Source organism: Pholcus phalangioides, unplaced genomic scaffold, assembly GCF_987345545.1.
Source record: "Pholcus phalangioides strain wild (caught in Gottingen) unplaced genomic scaffold, Ppha-v1.0 ptg000004l_1, whole genome shotgun sequence".
NCBI classification, from domain to species: Eukaryota; Metazoa; Arthropoda; class Arachnida; order Araneae; family Pholcidae; genus Pholcus; species Pholcus phalangioides.
Window position 1 is genome coordinate 30,915,844 of NW_028301597.1, and position 11,050 is coordinate 30,926,893.

An 11,050-nucleotide genomic window follows, 5' to 3' on the forward strand; every position below is an offset into this window, starting at 1 on the left:
CTGCCTACCTCCACTCCATCTCTTACTCACTACGAAAAAGAAAAACTTCAAAGAAAAAAAAATTTTTCCCTATACATGAAATAAAGTATTTTAAACCAAAGACAATGGTGACTAGAAGAGAAAAATGTGAAAAATACGCTACCGAGTGGCAAGTGAAAAAAAAAACGTTTTTTCAATGAGTTCCAACAACTTCATCATAAAGTACACTAAAATTCCGTTTTACGGCAGTTCACAATCACTAGGAATATCGTCGTTATAACGGACTTCTCTTGGTGCTCTTAATAATCAATCAGCAGCTTGATATAATCTGACTGATTTTGCAAAAGCATTTGATGCTGTAGATTTTTAAATATTGCTTGTGAAACTTAGAAAAATTGGTTTTAGTGTTCCTCTGCTTAAATGGCTACGAACCTATTTAACTGAGAGATTATTATGAGTTAACTATAAATCTGCTTTTTTATAGCCTTTCATAACACTTCTGATGTGACTCAAGAATCTATTCTTGGGCTTCTGCTTTTTTGCTATTTATCAACGACCTGGCTGATAGTTTGGATTATTGTTTACTTTTTGCTGATGATTTAAAGATATTGTTATGAAAATTATGTAAATAGTGATTATATTTATCATTTATTACGTCATCTTTTACCTGTAAATAATCAGTGGCCCATATCTCTGTAAATATCGACAAATTAACGACAAACTTGGCACGTTTGGTGACAGCTCCGATTCAGCAATAACATGATGCCAAACACTAAATGTAAAGATGTCACGCGAATCATTGAGATTTTTCTAGATTTATTTTTGCTTATATAGTAACGCCACCAAAAGAGAACTAGAGCAGTTGTAAAATTTTAGTCGGAAAACGAAGTCTGATCTATGGATCGCTTTGTGACGGTCCTGCATTTCGTTTCATCTCCTGCTCATTTGAAGGACTCCTGTAAAAAATTATTTCGAACAATATTTCGAGGTATTTCCAATAGCAATGATTCCCATCTCTTACAATCAGATTTAATTAAATTATATGACTGCTGTGTTAACATAAGCTTTTTCTCAATATTCCTAAATGTTTCACTATAGCAATCAGTAGACTCAAAAATCCTTCGATTTATGCTACATGATACATGTCATTTCTCCCTGCAAACTTACCTGACACAGGGGTACAACACAAACGACGGCATGACCACAGAAAAAAATGCTACCGCAGGGAGTCCCTCATCGAGGGGTTAGCGCAACAAAAATTGAATTCCAACCTAACTTCTCTTATCTCTTCGAATTGAGAAATGACATTAAATTTACTCAGTAGTGATAAATTTAGACTTTATTACAATGACAAACGGATCGTGACCAGCACCTCCTAGAGATAGGCCTTGTAGCGTAGTGGTTGGAGACATCAACAGTCAAAGACTTTTACGAAGAGGAACTTCGGAACGACTTGAAACATCCAAACCGCTGCCACCAAGTTTTTACCTGTAGCGTAGTGGTGGTGAACTCATTTTCGCCAATGAGATAACAAATCATTATTCTTGATTAAATGATTTTTAATTTTAAATAACAATATATGTACATTCTACGTTTTAGTTAAATACTATAGTGCGGACCACGCGTTGGTCGCACATCCATTCTCTATCTCAGTTCGTCTCTCTCTCTCCTTATCTCTGGTTAGACGACGGCGTACTACCTCTACAAGAGCAGGTGTTTCCAACCGGCAGGTGTTTCGACTGCACCTGCGGGACAGTCCACATAAGTTCAGGAGGTAGGATTCGATGGACGTCACAGCCTCCGCACAGACATGATCCTACTGAGTGGAGACTTTTTATTGACTCCTCCAAGAGGAGTCTCAAAGCGTGTCCGGAAAATTCACCGCCAGCAATTCACCGACAACAATTCACCGCCGGAAAATTCACTGTCATGCAATTCACCGCTAGGAAAATTCACCGCCCGAAAATTCATTTCCGGAAAATACACCGCTAGGAAAATTCACCGACAACAGTTCGATGCGAGTCAGTTAGCGTGGGAGTAAGCGATTGAGTTACTGAGTAGGTGAGCGAGGAGTGAGTGAGTGACCTAATGAGTATGTGAGTGAGTGACCTACTGAGTATGTGAGTGAGTGACCTACTGAGTATGTGAGTGAGTGACCTACTGAGTATGTGAGTAAGTGACCTATGTGAGAGAGTAACCTAGTGAGTATGTGAGTGAGTAACCTAGTGAGTATGTGAATGAGTGACCTAGTGAGTATGTGAGTGAGTGATTAAGTGATTGAGCGAGTGACTTCACTCACTCACTCACTGGGTCACTCATCCACTCAGTAGCTCACTCACTCACTGGGTCATTCATCCACTCAGTAGCTCACTCACTCACGGATTCAGTAGCTCGGTCACTCACTCAGTAGCACGCTCGCTCACTCAATCACTCACTCGCTCACTCCCACGCTAACTGACTCGCATCGGACTGTTGTCGGTGAATTTTCCTAGCGGTGAATTTTCCGGCGGGGAATTTTCCTAGAGGTGAATTGTTAGTCGGTGAATTTTCCTAGCGGTAAATTTCATGGCGGTGAATTGTTGGTCGGTGAATTTTCCTAGCGGTGAATTGCATGGCGATGAATTTTCCGTAAACCGTCTCAAAGGCGTGTTACTGAATAATGGGAATGTGTATGGATCCATTCCTGTGGCCCGTTCAGTTCAAATGAAAGAGACATTCGAGAACATGAAAGAACTGTAAAGAAATATTCAGTATGCGTTACACAAATGGCTCATCTGTGGTGACTTCGAAGTTATAGGAATACTATTAGAACAACAAGCTGGGTACACAAAAATGTCTTGCTTTCTATGTGAATGGGACAGTCGGGCATAGCAAAAGCATTGGATTGAGAGAGTTTGGCCAGAGCGGAGAAATTTTGTTCCTGGGACTAAAAATATCATGCACGAACCGCTCGTAGACCCCCAAAAAATCTTGCTTTCACCATTACACATCAAATTGGGGTTGATGAAGCAGTATGTAAGGGTTCTACCACAATATGGGGCCCTGCATCAAGCACCTTTCTGTGAAATTTCCTTCCATCACACACAAAAAATTGAAAGCTGAAATTTTTGTTGATCCTCAAATCAAAAAACTGATGAAGGACAAAGATTTTGAAAAAAAAAAATGATGAATGAGAGAGAAGAAGATACATGGATCGCCATCTCATCTGTTTCCGAAACCTTTCTAGGGAATAACAAAGATCCAAATTACAGGAACATTACAAGATTCATCGAAAGACTGGTTATTTGTGGAGATGAAAATTACAAGGAAGAAAATTCATCACTGCCCCCCCGGGGACTCGAACCCCGGTCTCTCGCTTGCCGGACGAGTGCTCTACCATCTAAGCTATGGAAGCAGATAGAATATTTCAACCTTGGAGCGTATATATATGTTGAAAGGCACCGTACATGGACGGCGTCAACAATCAACTAATATCTCGTGAATGACAAAGGCCAACCAGATGGCCATATGCATATAGAAACGTCCTCTCCACTTGTCAATACAAGATTCATCGAAAGACTGGTTATTTGTGGAGATGAAGATTACAAGGAAGAAATTTCATCACTGCCCCCACGAGCTATTAGTTGATTGTTGACGCCGTCCATGTACGGTGCCTTTCAACATATATACGCTCCAAGATTGAAATATTCTATCTGCTTCCATAGCTTAGATGGTAGAGCACTCGTCCGGCAAGCGAGAGACCGGGGTTCGAGTCCCCGTGGAGGCAGTGATGAATTTTCTTCCTTGTAATCTTCATCTCCACAAATAACCAGTCTTTCGATGAATCTTGTATTGACAAGTGGAGAGGACGTTTCTATATACAGGAACATTGTTGGAGAATTTCAAGAAGTTGGGCTGTAACATGAGTGTAAAAGTGCACTTTCTAATCTCCCATATCGAGTACTTTCCGGAAAATCTGGGACATTACAGTGAAGAGCATGGTGAACGCTTTCACCATGATATTAAAGAGATGCAGAATAGGTACCAGGGAAGATGGAATGAAAATATGATAGCGGACTATTGTTGGATGTTGAAGAGGGACAAAATTGATGAAGGAAGATCTGCAAGAAAGTCAAAAAGGAGCAAGTTTGTTTAATGGAACACTGTTTGCGCTTTTCGTTTTATTAAAGAATAGTCGTGGAATTATTAGGACAGTTCTTTACAGTATTTTTAGTGTGTAACCAAATTATTTGTATGAAATTGTGATTGATTTCTGATTACGTTAATTAAAATATTGAAAACATGACTTCTTATTTTTTGTGAAAACCTGACGTGATAGACAAAAATGGAAGCCATTTCTGGAATCAGCATCAAAAATTGATTCAGGAACGTTGACTTTCAAGAAATCATCTGACAAAAAGTTAAAAAATGCAGACTAGTGTAATATACCCAAGGTCATGGGTTCCCAACTGGATTTCCACGGAACCCGTGTCAGCATTTTTTGGGGTTCCACAAGATCAAACGCCCCAAAACCCTTAAAAATCCTTTAACTCGGAGAGCTTTCAAAAGCCCAGTTTACATGGGGAATAGAGAAAAGCGGGTTTGAAGCCCGCTTCAAGGATTTTCACTAAAACCCGTTTACATGAACCGTCACTTCAATCCCACTTTTGAGATGTCGTCAGAGGTCACGTGGGTCGGCAGGCTCAATTCTCCAAGCAAAGGATCACAGGAAAAGAGGTTACACTCCGCAAGTATCCCAACAAAGAAGGGGCAATTCCTGGCCGAGGGGAAAAAAGTCGCCAAGTGGATGCTACAGCAATATTGCACATGTGAACGGTATTAAGGAAGAAAACTTTCTTGTGGCTGATGCTCGAAAAGCTGTTCTTTATTTTGAATTTCAACGAGAGAGTGTCGTTAAAAAAATCAGATCAATATATACAACTTTAAAACAGTAATATGACATTTTTTCACATCGAATTTTCGAACCAGAAGCTACAGAAATTCGTGAATGTCATTTTCGGTTTCATCGGGAAATTAAAAGTTTGAAAAACTATGTTTATTTGGAAATTTTCTATTCACTAGAAGGGAGGATTTTTGAATTATATACAGAATTTACGTGTACTTTACGGGGCACCCAAGGGCATCTTAACAGATGAGTCTCGACCGGGCAAGGCACTGGGACCTCAATCTCATCGGGGGGTCCGCGATAAGGATATGGTGGAATTATTAGTCAATAAATATGTAAATTAAGAGGCGGGGACTAAGCGTTCTTTCGTTTTGCCGTGGAGCTATTAATGCTGTTGAAACGGAAGAAGGGATACACTTTTTTGGATGAATATTCAAAAATTTGTTTGAATTCCGAAGAACTGCTTCATTATCATCAAGGTGTTCCGTGAAACAGCCTCATAACAATCAGGGGTTCCGCGAATTTTTGAATATCGAATATCCTTCGATAATTTTTGGCAATTTTAAAGTCCATTCTTCGCACACTCTATCATTCGCATCAGCAGATTCATCGTACAATTTCATGACGCTCACAAAAACGATTCAGCCAACCATTTGGAGCTTTGAGTTGGTGAGTCCGATTTTTCTTCAGCAGCTTCTCTACCTTTTTCTTGTATAATCGGGTCAGAAACGGGTAAATTCTTGCTGAACCAAACCAATCATACACAACTGCATCTACGTCCTTCTGTCCTCGGAAAATTTATTTTTTCTTGCTTGCTTCCCGTTTTTCAGCCATTCTTTCTCGTTAATGTTGCCGTTGCTCCAAAATTTAGCATATCTGTGCCCTCCCGATATTGAATTAGTTTGCATGTGATCACGAACTCCCATTTTACGTTTTACTTTCTATTCGATTACATTAATTTTTTCTCTTCGGAATCTCTTCTCTTACAAGGAAAAAGAAAAAAAAGAAAGGGGGTTACCATTGAACTTTCAAAAGTTGGATCTAGATAACCCCTAGAGAAAATGAACTGGCTACACTTATGGAGGATCTTAAACGAAGAAGAATGCTACCTTTCTTTTCTTTTTACAATAAATAGAACCCCAGATATCGCCATCGTTCGGTTAAAAGTTATGCGTACTGTACATGCACAATCTGCATTGCGATTATCGAACATATGACTTAAAAACAAAAACAATTTCATTTTTTTTTTTTTGCGAAAAGAAGAGAACAGCTGAACAATGTTTTGCAAGAACGGGCAAAATGTTCGTGTCCCGTAAAGACGGGAAGGATGGTCTGCGTGATGAAATATGAAGAGTGACAAGCGCATCGAAAATCATCTTGATTGCAACACGGCGTGGAAAAATGTAGGATGTGTATAATTTTATACTATATTAATTTTATCTTTAAATACAAATTCGGAAACCATAGCAGAGAAATTACCCAGCAAGAGGGCTGGCCATCGTACAGTTAATAGGAATAACTGCCGTGCAAATGTGATTTTCACCATTCATGGTTTTATTTCATTTAATCCAAAAATTATGTAGTTTCAGAGTCTCTTAATCTGCTATACAAGATTTCGATAATCCCAGTTAGGTCCGGTCTACATTAGCTCGGGTAATTGGGATTTTACTGTAATTATTTCTCATCCAAGCTCATGCCCCACCCCACCCCCCTAAAGGTTCCCCAAGGGGTATGAGATCTAATTTTTTGGCTGACGATTTTTTTTAAAGCGTGTCAAATTTCTTTACGGCGTGGGTGTGGTGTAGCAATAGTAGGTTGGGCCTCCAAAAAAAAAAATAAATAAATAAATATGGCTCGGGGATCCATGATGTTCTTAAGTCAGCCACCTCGTTGGGCAATTTGCCTGTTGTGGCGTTGTATTTGTATTTGTATTGTATTTGTATTGTATTTGTATTGTATTTGTATTGTATTTGTATTGTATTTGTATTGTATTTGTATCTGTATTGTATTTGTATTTGTATTGGTATTTGTATTTGTATTTGTATTGTATTTGTATTTGTATTGTATTTGCATTTGTATTTATACGATGCTTGAACACATCGAACTTTGAGATGCTTTAGGTCAGGGGTTCTTAAACTTTTTCAGCCGTGACCATTAATCAATTACAAGATCAGCTTCATGACCCATATCACTGTAAATGAAACCAGAGACACAAGAAGTACATTTATAAAAAAAACACTGAGTGGATTTGAACGACCCATCTCGGAAGCCCCTAGGAATAAATTTTAGTTTTAATATACTATAAATATAATATATATTAAATATATAGTTTAAGTTTAAAAAATTTGTGGCTCTCAAAAGAAATTTCAATCGTCGTGCTGTTGATATTTGGCTCTGTTGACTAATGAGTTTGCCGACCACTGCCCTAGACAATTAAACTAAAAAGCCAACGAATCCTCTTTCCTTAGAGATCGTGTGTGCAAAACGTGGCCGTGTATGGACAGCCAGACCTAACTGAGGCCGAACCTCCCATTCCTGATACTGCCAGCAGATGGCGAGGCGATTTATCCGATATGGGGGGGCCGTTCAAGTATTACGTAAGCAAATTTTTAGCCATTTTTGACCCCCCCCTCCCCCTGTCAGCAAAAGTAAGCAAAACTTTGACCCCCCCCCCCTGTCATGCATAATTTTGTCAGCACTGCCCCCTACCTCCTAACACATATTGGTGGGATCATAAACGTACGTGGAAGGGGGGGGGGCATAACGAAAAAATGCCCCCTCCAGACGAAAAAAAAAAAAATTAATGTTAAAAGCATTTTAAAAAAAATTAAAATTTCGAAAGAAAATACCTTTATGTTACAATCGATTTCTGTTAATTTCAATGTTGAAGGGTAAGAACTCAAAATTTCTTTCAAGAAATTCATTGCGACCCATCCTTTAAGCCAGCGGTTCTCAACCTTTTTTGACTCAAGGAGCACTTCAGTATATAATTTCTATGATGGAGCCCTGTTTGATTCGAAGAGCCCTTTTTTGTACATAATTTTTATGGCAGAACCTTGTAGGCCTCTTATTTACTTATCTATCAAATTTACTGATTCGTTTTATTCTCTTCGAGTCACCGCGGAGCTCCTGGGAAGTTAACCCGGAGTCCTTGGGGCTCCGCTCAGCACCGGTTGAGAACCGCTGCTTTAAGCTATATATGGTAAACCCTTGACCAGTGAACCAAATGTGGTCCTGAAGGTTATGTGATGTGGCTTGCCCCCTCAAACCCAATTTTGTAAAAATGAACTAGGCGGCACATTTACAGATCGCTTAAATGACCCGTGGCACAATTCCAGAGCATTTAAGTAGCCCGTGACCATTTTCAGATCACTGAAGTAGGCCCGTGACCATTTTCAGATCACTGAAGTAGGCCCGTGGCACATTCAAAGACCGCTTAAGTAACCCGCGACACAGTTCCAGAGCATTTAAACGATCCGTGGCACATTTACAGATCCCTTAAGTGACATGTGGAACAATTTTAGAACACTTAAGCGGCCCCCTGGTGCGGTTCTACATCATTCAAGATACCCGCGGAACATTCCCAGATTACTACTTAAGTGATCCCCGGCATACTTACGGATCACTTGAGTGATGCGTTGCCCAGTTCCAGAGCACTTAAGCGACCCGGAAACATTTCCAGAGCACTTGAAGGATCCGTTAAACATTTAGAGTGGAGATCCATCCGTTAAGCATTGAGAGAGATTATACCGTACAGAGCCACACATCTGTGAAGTGGCTCTGTAAGGGATTTATCATTAGGGAGAATGTTAGTTCAGGTGCCCACAAACCAGCGAAAGATTTTCTCGTTTTTGGCGCACCGAGTATAATGCCATGAAGAATATTTCATATTTCCATAAAGGGTGGTTGATGACGTAAGCATCATCCAAACCCCCCTTCCTCCCTTGTCATCAAAAGTCAGCAAATCGGACCCCCCATCGATTCTGACGTAATACTTGAATTTATTTACTCTCTGTCACACATGAGAGTAATTATTCGATTTAATTTATTTTAAGACCTTAAGTGGACCGTAATATTATCTTTTACTTATTTCCATAATAACTCGCGGCACCCTAGGGTGCCGGGCACACCGGTTGGGAAACAGTGGTCTAGAATGAATTAATTGAATTTACAGTACATTGGTTCATATAGAAATACGCTGATTGTTTTCAAACTGATTATCGACGAAAACCGATGTATCACAGTAGTTTTGTGTGTGACATATATACAAATATATCACATATTCGAACCTGGATAAAACAAAAGTTCAAATTAAAAATTGAGATTTAATTTTGAAAAAAGGCCAGGGCAAGTATGAAACAGTTAGCATCTCAGTTTGTTTTTTTTATTAGAATGAAAAAATTCACATGAACTGCATTTAGTTCTGCTCTAAACTGACTGCTACAGGGTGGCAAAAATTATTTCTAATAATTATTCTGATTCTTATTAGCATAAAAAACAAAAAAAATTAATGTTTGTCACAAGACCACAAACTTTAAATGCGAACGATTGAGTTCCCCCGATGGAGTTTATTGTTTTTTATTCGCTTTCCGTGGCTTCGAGCCAAATCCTCGAGAATCCCCTTCCTTCGGCTTATACTTAGGCGATGATGGATCAGTTGACTGCCCAGGCAAGTCCACGTCTTCGTCCACAATTTTCTTCGTTGCTGATCTCGTTTTCGACTTCAAACCCCAAGAAATAGCATCCTTCTGATTGAGCCTGGACGATGTTCGAGTAGTGGATTTCCTAGGAGGGTACCGTCCATTACGGCTTGCTTCATAATTCTTTTGGTGGTAGCCCGAAGAAGCATACCATGACAACAGTTCTTAGGTTCTCTTTCACCTTCAGACGTCTTCTCCGCTGGTGCATCAATGATAATGACGCCGGTCCTATGCACAACGTACCTGCCACTCATAGACATATAGTCTCCAGCGTCGACTCCTTTCTGCAACTCATTCTTGATATCCTCCTCACTCACGATGATTCCATATGATTTTCTAATCTTCGCTTGTATTTCCTTTATGGTGAGCCCTTTTCTTCCAGGGCATCCACTGAGGATGCTCTGTATTTTTTTTTTTCCAAAGTCATATCACCGGCATAAGAAGAGAAACGTTTTCCTAAGTCGTTCGCTTATTAACGAAAATACCATCTATCCTTTGTAACGGATGGCGGTAAATGTTTATCGAGGTGGTTTTTTTTCTTTTTTTAACTTAAAAAATTTTCTTCGAAATTTTAAAAAAACAGAATATAAATTTAGAAAAAACCTGATAACCGGAAAACTTCTGAAATTACACGTAGAACCTGACACAGATTTTGACTCGAGTGACGGAAATGTCGAATTACCCAGAACATACATGCCCTGCCCGACCCATGGCCCAGAGCCTCGCGGCCACTCAAGAAAAGTAAAATAAATCAGCAAATTTTGGATTTTTTTTTAAAAAAAAAGGTGGCTCCATCATTCAAATTATATACCAGAAAGCGCTCCGCGAGTCAATATATGTTGAGAACCGCTGCCGCTATGGTATTTGTAGGAATCTTAAACTGTGGCTCTCGCTGTGCTTACAGAAGCCCCGATGCTAACCACTTTAAACAGCTTGGATGTGTCATTTTCTGTCCGGTGTTGTCATCACTTCGTCCCCCTAACGATGAAGTAGACATCGCTCGGCAAGCAAACGCTATTTTCATCCGATTCGACAATCCGATTATGAGAACACGACGATTTACAGAAAAACGCAGATCATGCCACCAAGGGGCGTCGGAACCCATCCTAACGTGTCCAGATCGACCGTTCAAGTAAGAGAAGGTTTTGCCCGAGGCTCTAGCTGCATTAGTTCCAAATTAGTTCTCTCTCTCTCTCACTTTTAGCCGCAAGGCTCTAGTTACATTGGTTTCGAAGTTCTTGCTCTCTCACTCCCTCGCCTTAAGCACCTGATGACCGATGATCCGTTCAATGAGCACTCGTTCGCAACAAGCGCGGATAGTTCACGAACTTGACATAGAGCTGTGGGACTAACACCTAGTACCCAAAATCGGATACACAAAATGAGACTTTCAAATGTAATTATGTAAACTGTTAGATTTTTCAGTGCTGTCATCTATATCTCAGAAGTGAATTGAGTGATGTGTAGTGACTGAATATTTCTACTG

At 39.8% G+C, this 11,050-nt stretch overlaps 1 non-coding gene across 1 annotated transcript; it reads left to right on the forward strand.

The window, feature by feature from the left end:
• The first annotated feature begins 3,673 nt into the window (after nucleotides 1-3,673).
• TRNAA-GGC (transfer RNA alanine (anticodon GGC)) lies at nucleotides 3,674-3,745 on the forward strand. The gene has a single exon. It is a non-coding gene; the product is annotated as a tRNA-Ala (tRNA).
• The last annotated feature ends 7,305 nt before the right edge of the window (nucleotides 3,746-11,050 follow it).